This window comes from Neomonachus schauinslandi, chromosome 2 (genome assembly GCF_002201575.2).
Source record: "Neomonachus schauinslandi chromosome 2, ASM220157v2, whole genome shotgun sequence".
In the NCBI taxonomy this organism is placed as follows: Eukaryota; Metazoa; Chordata; class Mammalia; order Carnivora; family Phocidae; genus Neomonachus; species Neomonachus schauinslandi.
In genome coordinates, this window is record NC_058404.1 from 99,722,351 (window position 1) to 99,734,355 (window position 12,005).

At 35.9% G+C, this 12,005-nt stretch overlaps 1 pseudogene; it reads right to left on the reverse strand.

Annotated features, from left to right (window-relative positions):
- Positions 1 to 11,585: 11,585 nt before the first annotated feature.
- Positions 11,586 to 11,749, reverse strand: LOC123324121 (annotated as a pseudogene).
- Positions 11,750 to 12,005: the final 256 nt, after the last annotated feature.

The following is a 12,005-nucleotide window of genomic DNA, read 5'->3' on the forward strand; positions in this document are numbered from 1 at the left end:
GGGTAAAAAGTTAGATAACACTTAAGATTTCTGTTTTTCTATATGATGTCCAATTGTTCTGGTAATATTTGTTTAAAATACTGTTTTTTTAAGCTGAATTTCTCTGACAGCTTTTTTCCAAAAATCAATAGATCATCTATGAAAGGGTTTATTTCTTGTCTTTACTCTGTTGTATTGACTTATTTGTCTATCCTGATGCCAACACCACACTCTATTGACTAATATAGGTACATGATACGTCTTAAAATCAAATAGGTTAAGTATTCCAACTTTGTGTTTTCTTTTTCAGGCTTGTTCTTGCTATTCTCAATCGGATCTTAGAAGTTGCCTCTAATCCCTCTCCATGTGGCTTTCTCCATAGGTAGTTCCTGACATAGCTGTTTGCTTCTCCAAGACCAGAAGAAGAAACTTTCTAGTATGTGCTGGCAAGACAGAGTGACCTAATCAGGGGGATGGCATCTCATCACCTTTGCCGTCTTATATTGGTTCGAAGCCAGCCACAGGTTCTGCCCACACTAAAGGGGAAGGTATGATACGAGGCATAGCACACTGAGGTCGACTTATGTTGTGTCTGCTACAACATTTATGTGAAATTCTTTCTGGAGCATTATATGATTTCTGATGCCACAGAAAAAGATACTTTAAAGTTTTTTCTTGTTACAAATATAGAAAAATACCATCATTTTTGTGTATAGAGCTTGTATTCTGTGAAACTATTATACTCACTTACTAGTTCCAGTATTTGTGTGTGTGTGTGTGTGTGTGTGCAGATACCATAGGGGTTTCTATGTAAGCAAACATATGTCATCTGGGAATAACAACAATTTTACTTCTTCTTGTCCTATTGTTAATTGGCTTTTCTTTCTTTCTTTCTTTCTTCTCTTTCCCTACCGTACTTTCTAGAACATTTACTGCAATGTTGAATGGAAGTGATGAGAATGGACTTTTGACCTCTTACTGATTATTGGGGGAAAAGGTTTTACTATTTCAACAATAAACATATATTAGATGTGTTTTGGGGGATTTTTTGTTTTTTCCACATATGCCCTTTATCAAATGTTGGGGAAGCTCCTCTAGCTCCTTCCCTTGCTGACTGAATTTTTTTAATCAGAAAATTGTTATTGAATTTTTTCAAACCCTTTTTCTGCTAATACTGAATGGAACAGTGACAAACTTTCCTTGCTAAAACCTACTCAAACATATTCATGAGCTATATAAATAATTGTTGTTTTAAGCTACTAAGTTGGGAATGGCTAATTATGCAGCCATAGATAATTGGAAGGTTTTGGTACTAGAACATGGGTGTGATCATAAAAACCCAAAATATGTATCCTTGGCTTTGGGGCATGCTATGTGAATAAAGGAGCTTAGTGTTTAGGAGAAGCAAGTTTAGTGTGTTCCAGCAACTGAATAAAGCCTGGTGTGGTCACAACAGAGTGTGGTAGTGGGGAGAGGGTGTTCGAAATGGTGCTGGAAAGGTAAGCAAGGGCCAGATCACATGGAGCACTTGTGACAATGTGGAGTTTGGATTCTATTCTTCTCATAATGTAAAACCATCAGAAAGATTTCCCATTAAACTAATGTGATCTAATTGAAGTTTTGAAAAAAGACACTACTGAAGACCTGCCATATAAATAATGAGTTAGGGACACCTGAGTGGCTCTGTTGGTTAAATGTCTGACTCGTGATTTTGGCTCAGGTCAGGATCTCATGGGTGGTGGGATCCAGCTCCACCCACATCAGACTCCGTGCTGAGTGGGGAGTCTGCTTGGGATTCTTTCCCTCTGCTCCTACCCCCCTACTCTCTCTCAAATAAACAAATAAAGCTTTAAAAAAAATAATAAATTACAATAATAGGACAAGAGGAGGCTAACTAGAAGGCAGTTTTATGTAATCCAGGTATAAGATGGAGTCTTACACTAGCATGTTGATAGAGGAGATATAAAATGGTAACTTTATTTTAGGCAAGTTAAAGACATAATTTCTTGCATTCGCTGTGTTATTTCTCTATTACTCAGTATTCTCTTTAGCAGTGTCCACACAAGTCAACTCTTTAAGACCTCAATAACTAACAACGATATCTCCACTTTTTCTTTGCCTAAAAGAAAGCTCATGACCAAATTTCTGATCAACCTTGGAGGTTATAGCATATATATCTGTGTACTATTTTCCCCATCACTCTCACCCATTTCTTGCTTCTATCCTTGTTTTCTCTAGCCCGATTTCTTATTTTGCATTAGATTTCCCATATTGCTAAAGTGGCCTCAAAATCTGTAGGGGATCAGGAGATGTATAAATACATGTATTAAGCAACTGCACATGAGTCTAGACACCAAGGTTGTTTTAATCTTTGGTTGGGAAATATGGGAGAGGGACTGGACTGAGATTGGCATGAGCTGAGCAGGACCCAATTGTTTGTCACCTGTTTGCTTGAAATGGCTCCAAGCTTGGGAAGTGAGTAGCCCCTCTCACATGGAGACAGTTTTGTAGCAAGACGTGGATCAAAGACAGGCAGTAGCCGTAAGTTAATGTCTTAATGTAGCTTCTCTCCATTATTCCTTAACCTTCAATAAACCCCATTAAAAATTAGATCTGGTCTCAATGTGTGGGAAATTACAGAAAAGGGGACTATCCCAAGGGAATGAGTGTTCTTTTTTTCTCTCCAAGACCAAGGTAATGGTCACTCTGGTGATTAATGATGGAAGACAGCTTTTCCAGAAAATACCAGACTCACAAGAGAAGCTAGTTGATTACCTGAAAGAAATTAAAGCAAGGTGGGACACCTGGGTGGCTCATTCGTTAAGTGTCTGCCTTCGGCTCAGGTCATGATCCCAGGGTCCTGGGATCGAGCCCTGCATCGGGCTCCCTGCTCCACGGGAAGCCTGCTTCTCCCTCTCCCACTCCCCCTGCTTGTGTTCCCTCTCTCGCTGTGTCTCTCTCTGTCAAATAAATAAATAAAATCTTAAAAAAAAAAAAGAAAGAAAATAAGGCAAGGTGACAGGCACCCACATCAGGTTAGGAATCTGTTTTTGAGCACAGGTAAAGCCACAGCCTGAGGAATTCCAGCTGGGAGACATTTTGTGGGAGTTAACCTCTGAAAATAAAACTGGTAGAAGTTCAGATAATTATAATTTCGGTTAGATGCAAAGAAGAAAGACTAGAGAAGGAAGAGGGAGCAAGGAGGAAGAGGAAGAAGAAAAGGAGAAAGAGGGGAAGGAGGAGGGAGACGCAGGTGTAAATCCATTCATACCTATTTAATCCACTCTTCTGTATAAACACTGCTCTCATTTGTAAATGTTTCTGTGTGGGGTTTTTTGTTTTTGTTTTTGTTTTTTCTGTGTATTTTTTCCCAAATGAATGCCAGCCTAGATATTTTAGAATGAATTAGGACTCTCTGCGCATTTAAGTCCACAACCCTGCCCTTTTGATTTATAAGTGAGAAACAGACCTATTTAGAATAGAATGACATGATCACCCCACCCCAAGGTCATTGTTCTTTTTTGAAGAGGCAGCCTTTGATATAAACAAATTTGTAAAGCAAAGCACAGATACTTTCATCTGACTGATCCAATGTAGTAATTTAATAGCTATGAGAGTATTTAAATAAATAAAAGTCTGCAAAAATAGCATTATAAAGCCATTAGTTTCAGCATTTAGTTAGAAAGTAACATCGAATCTGACAGAAAAAATGATCTGGGATTTGTTTGAAAATTATGTTCTCCTTCATGGGAAAAAGTTTTGCCTAGTGTCTGCTATAAGCAAAGAGAAAGACATAAGAATCAATGATGATTTACCCATTAGTATTACAAATATTCCACAAATATATACCACATTATTTCTGTGTATATATTTATGCCTATATTTTTCCTTCTTTGCCAGACAGTCCCTTTTCTTAAAAGGAAAATTCACCTTCCAGCACTACCATGACAAGATCTTTATACATTTTTCTTTTTTTTTTTTTAGATTTCTTTATTTATTTTAGAGAGAGACAGCGCAAGAGAGGGAGGGGGAGGGGGCAGAGGGAGAGGGAGAGAAACAGACTCTGCACGGAGACCCAAATGGAGCTCCATCTCACAACCCTGAGATCATGACCTTGAGTCGAAACCAGGAGTCAGACGCTCAACTGACTGAGCCACCCAGGCACCTCTCTTCATAAATTTTTCAACTCCAATTGAATTGCTTTTACTCTCCTGAACACCACACAATCCTTATACCACACTTAATTATATACTTTTGCATGGTGTTCACTGTTCATATGAGCTTGTTATTTCTCCCCCAGTGTTACTGAAAGGTCTGTAATGGTGATACCCAGGTCTTAATAGGTCTTATTGACCTATGTTGAACATAAACCTATACGTTATTATAAGAATTAAATGCTATTTTTTAGGTTTTATTTTAAAGCTGGAATACCAATGTATATATTTCATTGTTAAAAAATAAATAAAAGCTATCATAGGCACCAACATACTCAAAGTCACCTGATCAGTCCCTCTCCCCAAAACGACAATAATAATAAGGACAGGTACTATTTGGCAAGCGCTCACCACGCTGCACACTGGTTAGCACTTCATATGGGTTAGCTCATTCAGTCCTCAGAACACCCCATGAGTTGGTCACTATTATAATTTTTGTTATCAGTCACACTTGGAAATTTACATAATAATCAAGTAATTTTAAAATGAATTGATAATGATAAGCAACTTCGACATACCCTGATGTCAGTATGGCCTCCTCTTTCCCTAGGTGGAGAGCAGGATGACCTAACCCGATTTTTCCAAACAGAAAGACAAAAACTGACGAGTGACACATATAAAACAGAACAAAGATCTAAAATCTAACAGTTAATGGTAACAGGAAAAGATGCCCTGATACCTCTAACACTAAAGAAAGGCTTACCAATGAGAGTAGAATATTCAGTCAATTTCCACGTACCGCTGTTGATTCCTACAGTGGAATGGCTTTGCCATTCAATACTTATTACCAATTAACAATTCATGAGAAATGAGTGAGTAACAGGAAAAGGAAAAAGGAATCCATTTAATATTTAAAATTGTTAAAATGACAAAAAGCAGTATTTTTAAAGGAATCGAAGTCACATATTAGGAAAAGACAGTATCAAGATACTGATGCCAAAGGGAACATGTTCAGAAAAAATATAAGGAATTACTACTAAGCATTCCTGCCATGGCAGAGCAGAGGACAGAACAGAGAAAAGACACAGGTGTGGCATAGTAGTAAAAGCTGGAGTCTAAAGCCAGACTGCCCAGGTTCAAATTACTGCTCTACCACTCGCTGTCAACACGATCTTGCACAAGTGACTTAACGTCTGTGGGCCTCTGTTTCCTCATTTATAAAATGGGAATAATTATAATATCTACCTCTTAGGGTTTCTGTGAGAAGTAAATATATATAAATTTCTATAACAATATCTAGAACAAAGTAAGCACTACATGCTACCTATTATTTACATTGTCTTGCATTTTTAAAATCTAGCCATGTTTTCATTTAAAAAATGTTTAAAGATATATCAAGACCATCTTCAAATCTAAATGATATGGGAATCTAAGTTGGTTTGTGCCGGAAATTTCCTAAAGCTTACTATTAGCCATGAAATGATACCTCTCTCCGAAACAATAAATTAAAATAAATAAAATAAAGCTTTGTCATGATTTTGAAGATTCCCTTTAAACAAATACTACCTCTTCCTTTCCTAATAAATAGATTTGAAAAGGTGAAAATACAAGTTGTAAGCAGGTTTGCTGACTAGCTGCCCAGCTTGGACTACGTGGGTGACTTTGTTGGTAGCACAGCCTGAAATAAATTGCTAACACTCCAGTTCCTCGTCACCACAAGTGTTTGAAGATGCCCCATGCTTTCTTTTTTTTTAATATTCTTTTATTTTTTTTATTAACATATAATGTATTATTTGTTTCAGGGGTACAGGTCTGTGATTCATCAGTCTTACACAGTTCACAGCGCTCACCATAGCACATACCCTCCCCAATGTCCATCACCCAGCCACCCCATCCCTCCACCCCCCTCCACTCCAGCAACCCTCAGTTTGTTTCCTGAGATTAAGAGTCTCTTACGGTTTGTCTTCCTCTCTGGTTTCGTCTTGTTTGCTTAAGATCTGTTCTTGACGATGTTTAATTTTTTTTTTTATTGCTAAATTTGGGATAGTTTAAGATTAATGAACATTCAAACGCCGGAAGAAAGAGACAGATTTTAGCAGTTGTCTTAGCTCAGGCTCCATAACAAATAGCACAGACTGGGTGGTTTAGCACAGACTTTTTTTATCACAGTTTTGGGGGCTAGAAGTTGGAGATCAGGGTGCCAGCATGGTCAGGTTCTGGTGAGCACTCTCTCCTGACTTAGATGTCTTACAGGTGTCCTCGCAAGCAATCCGGTGTCTCTATCTATAAAGGCACTAATCCCATGACTTCGTCTACCCCTGATTGCCTCCCTAGGGCCCCATCTCCAAATATACATCAAGGATTAGGGGTTAAACATCTGAATTTGGGTTGGTGAGCACACCGATTCAGCCCCCACAGGGCTAAACTGAGCAGAGATAAGGAGTATTTAAATCATGCACAATACTGGCCTCAGGCTGGGAGACATAGCTTAGTCCTTTTATGTCACTATTCTGAGAAAGACCAGCTAATTAGCTGGCTCCATGTAGCGATATTTGATCATAAAAGAGAACGTAGAAATCCTATATTGAAAATCTAGGAACAGATCAGAAAAGCAAAATCATAAAAATGTACTAGGCTTTATATAGAGACAATTTTGGAAAATACTTCATTTATGTGTACAATAATGTACACTTATGTGTCAATTTTAGAGTTAAAAAATTCAAGTGCTGTCTACATATGCTCTTTGAAAAGTCATAAAGGAATTTAAGGAACTTGCTAAATACTGTTATTCCAGGTTAATTGCAATTTCAGATTACATGAAGTCAAACAAAACCTTTTAAAAAATGAAAAGATTTAAACATTTAAAATGTTAACATTTAAAATATTTTACTTTAGAAAGAACATGAGATCATATTGACTGACTATTTATTTAACATGTCTCAGTGATTAAAAACAAATGCATATCAACCTCACATTATGAAAATCATAAGGACTCTAGGATCTTTTTTTTTTTAAGATTTTATTTATTTATTTGAGAGAGAGAGAATGAGAGAGAGCACATGAGAGGGGGGAGGGTCAGAGGGAGAAGCAGACTCCCTGCTGAGCAGGGAGCCGGATGTGGGACTCGATCCACGGACTCCAGGATCATGACCTGAGCCGAAGGCAGTCGCTTAACCACCTGGGCCACCCAGGCGCCCAGGACTCTAGGATCTTTAAGCATCATGTGTATTATGAGTTAGAGCCATGTCACCGTTTATAGGAACACATTTCTCAATCATAATGGCATAATGGAAATAAACGAGAGAATGTAGTCTAATATAGGCAGAGTAATTTTACCCACAACTTTTCCAATAATTCCTCTAATATAAAATATGGAGTTAACATATAGCCAGAAGCAATGGAGTCAGTGTGGTGTCATACAGTGCTTCCCAAATGTTAAATCATTAGGCCAGTGCCAATCCAGAAAAGAGTCCTCATCAGTATGTGTACAAATAAGAAATGTGAACAATGTATTGAGTTATCATCATAAGGCTAAATATATTCAGTTATAGAAACATATCAATGCAAACTAAAAACTCAATATATTCAGTTTATTCTGAGGTTAAAATTGATAATTTAAAAAAATATCCTGACTTAGTTCTATGAAGGACTCCAAATTACTTTGACATTTTTAAGACCTGTGAAATACAAAATTATGGGAATCTTTGGTATAATAGAAAGTGCAAGTGGTTTGGTGGTCATATAGACTGGATTCAAATCCCAACTCTACTACTTATGATTTGGATGACTTGGGATTAATAATTTAAGTGTTCCAATCCTTAATTTTATCACCCCAAAATGGGTTTGTGAGTGACTACTTTGGAAAGTCCTTTTAAAGATTAGGTGAAATTATATTTAGAATGCACTTACCATGGGCCTGTCCGCAGTCACTTAATCAACCAAGGCTACTATTGTTGTAATGTTGATTGGGTGGGAGTAATAGTAGCAAAGATAGTAGTGTAGTAGTATTAGCAGCCATGGCTTTTTTACTATTGTTGCGGGGAAAAAAAGCAAAACTTTTTTGTTGCAAGTCACATGGAGAATTCCAGAAACAAAAACTGAATATAACATTCTTTCTCAATAATGTACTTCTCTTTGTCAGTTAATGCTATGGCCAGTCACTGTTGCACACATGAATGCGTTGTGACTTCTGATTAACTCTTTCCAAATAAGTTCAACTCATATCAGGAGATTAAGCTAACTCATATGTGATTAAGCTGAAACATATGTGATGTCGGTTTCTGCTCTCAGTGCAGTTTTAAACTGTTAAACCCACACCAGCTGCTTTCATAAACCAGCAATTCTAATCATCCAGTATCACTCCTCGAGGCACATTAGATTATAGAAAGAATGCGATAAACCAACACGAACTTTAGATTTTCAGCAGATTTATTTCAATTTCTAATCAAACTCATTCCCAGTGTTTTTCCTGACCACTCTTGGACAAAGAGATTTAAAGTAAAGAAAATTGCATTCAGAGAATGAACAGATGAAGATTTTGTGCCCACAATCCCAAACCATCTCTTTTTGTTTCTAGTTATCTACAACAGAACTCCTCAAAATGATTGCCTCATCATCTCCATAATTTAAATAATTTTTAAAAACCACCTGCCCCTCAGTCCAAAATATAAACAGGACAAAAGATCAAGGACATACCCTACAACTTGCAAAATTATTGAGATTCCTTATGAAGAGAAAAATAATTTGTTTGATTCTGAAGACGGGGACAATACTATACACTATTATAAGACTTCATCCAAAAATAGTAATAAGACTTAGATAATAGTTACTATGTTGTAAGCACTACTTTCCAAGAGTTTAACATATATTGATTCATTTAAGGTACACAGAAATTCTGAGAAATGGATGATATTCTTATACCCCATTTTTCAGATAAGAAAACTAAGGCATAGGCGGTTAAGTGTCTTAAGATGGTCAAAGGTAAAGCCAAGGTTCGAATGCAACAATTTGCTTCCTTGACTGCTCACTCTTAATGCTTATTTTTATAATGGTTTAAAAACTATTAAAATCAAGAATGACATTCAGAGATTATCTTAATATAAAAGATACTTAAGTGACTATAACTCTCATTTTTTTTTTGTATATTGACTAGACAGTTAAAAAAAATCACAGTGTTATCGGTCCCACCAACAGATGTTACGAACAAAGCCACTCCTTAATAAAGTAACTTGAACTTACTTAAAATGTAAACTTTTTAATTTCACTCTCGCTCCTATCTTCACTCTTGTCTTCCCTATCTTTTCAAGAGTCTTCAAGTGTCTGTTTCTAATTTCTTCTATGAATTGTCTTCTTGTGTTTGCTGGTTTGCAATTTCTATTGATGTATTTTTTTCTGAAATAATAGAAAATAATAAAATTTTATTTGACTCTTTTTAGTCGATTTCTTAGTCTTTTCTGTAGTTTGTTCCAATTATCCCTCTCTCCGTGAGTGTGTTTGTTTAATTAGCTTAGATTTACTGGTGCATCTTAGAATGTCTAAATGAATAACCCAGGTCATCATTCCTGAGAAAGTATGATATACTGAAAGAAGAAAATACTCTCTCTTTGCTACTTTCCTTATTCACTCCAACACCAACCCAATCCTAACCCCATCTCAGGGAATACACTAGCTAGAGCTTCACCTATCTTTTATTTTATTTTATTTTATTTTTATTTTAATGTTATGTTAATCACCATACAATACATCATTAGTTTTTTTTTTTTAATTTCATTGTTGTGTCATTGGTTGTTTTTTTTTTTAATTGAGACATCATTAGTTTTTGATGTGGTGATCCACGATTCATTGTTTTCATGTAACACCCAGTGCTCCATGCAGTACTTGCCCTGCTTCACTTTTAAGGTACAAATACAGGAAAAAAGAAATAATTTCTGTGTTTGCATTGCCATTTTAGCCTGAATATTTGAAGATGTCTGGCTAATACATGCACTTGACTTAGGTAAAAATACTCTGGTTAAATATATACCATATTCAAGGGAAAATTAATCAAGGAAAGTCTTCAATTCAAAAGAAAGGCCACATGAGTATGGATATGTTTAGGTGAGAAAATACCTTATGATATAAAGTGACAGTGTGCAAAAGCATTTACTGATTTTCATCTGTTAAATTCATTATCTTACATAATGGTCTTTCCAGGTAAATCAGCAGAGGGACGTAAAATTGCATAAATTTGTTCACCAGGTTGTAAATGTGCCAGAGTAGCTGTTTTTCAGGTATCTGAGCTGGCCCAAAAGCTGAATGCTCACTTGTGTTAGTAAGTAATAAAATACTAGTGTCCGGACCTCACTCTCGTCAGGTGCCAAACTAATTATCTATTACCTGATATTATCCAGAAGTGCTCTTTACATACTTCTGATGCAAGCAGGTAAAATACTTAATCCTTCCTCCAAATACACTAATCCACAATCAGCCTAGATAAAAATAGAACTAATAATGGCCATAATTTTAAAGCAAATTGCCACATAAGGTCACAGAGAAAGTCTTGAGGCATTGCTAGCGACCAAGTGGAACGTTGGTACTGTCATTTCTTATACTTGGAAGCAGTCTATGGAAAGAGAAGAGGGAACAAAACAATAAGGTTAATTGATCCAGCAGTATAACTGACAAAAGAAGAAAACGGGTCTTCTTTCTTTGTTATTAAAAAACATAGTTCAAGCTTACATAATTGGGAGTGAGGGAACCAGGAAGAGATTTGAATCATGTGACTTATTACATTGCTTTTTTCAACCCTCATTCCACTAAATAGCTGTTTCTTTTTATGCTGCACTGAGTACAGCTATGTTTAAGCCATTATAAAATCACAAATAGTACTTATGCAAAAGGAAGAAATTCTGAAGAGATCCAAATAAGCCTGCCGTTTATTTGCTTACTTATTAATGAAGAAATAGGAGTGTTATCTCTTTCTTTCTTAAGTTTAATAAACTTGCAGGCAAATGTGAATACTGGAAATATACTCTAAGTTACACTTAGTAGATTTCAAGGCAGTATCTAGGAGAGGCTTTCTGGTGCTTGGATCTTACTGAACAAGCCTTGAAAAAAATATCAATCAGTTCCTGTATGGATGTGTCATTTAGTCATAATTCCTCAGGGACCATATGAGGTGCTTGTTAGCACATGAATTTTATATCTTCCTAAATTGAACATCTTATTTTATTTTAAATACAAAATATTTTGTGTTGTTTCTATTGTACAAGTACCACTTGATTTCTCATTCTTTATTTTTTAATCTCTTTCACATGTATTGATTTAATCCTAAACTCCAAGTAATATTACATAATACTGCAGAACTCTAGGCTTGCAAGTAATCCCTCTAATGATTCAATTGAACTGGAGACTTGAATAATAAAAATAGACTTAAAGGCATTAAGAGATGGAATGAATGATAACTTAAATTTATCACCAGTTTAACCAATTTACTTAGCTAAGTGATGTCTAGGAATGGAAAATGATATTTAAGATGGATTTTCCTTTTGTTTTGTGAGTTTGTGTCATTTTTCAATTAGCAATAATCATGCTCTAGATAAACCTCATTGGCTATGATACTGCCACTGCACAAAACAATGTGCCATTTTTAATGTAGTTTTTATCGATATAAATTTTCTTTTAGAATGGCAGTAAGAAAGGAATACATACCATTCAAGTAAATGAGTAAATCCTAGTTAATCATTTTTAAAATAAACTTAAAATATGAGTCTTATTTAAATTTAATTTATTGAATATAGAGGCACTATTGAAGATACATGGTAGGGATTGATTGCAGATGGCTTATGGAAAAAGGAGTCAATAGACAACCTAGAGATGGACCCTCAACTCTAT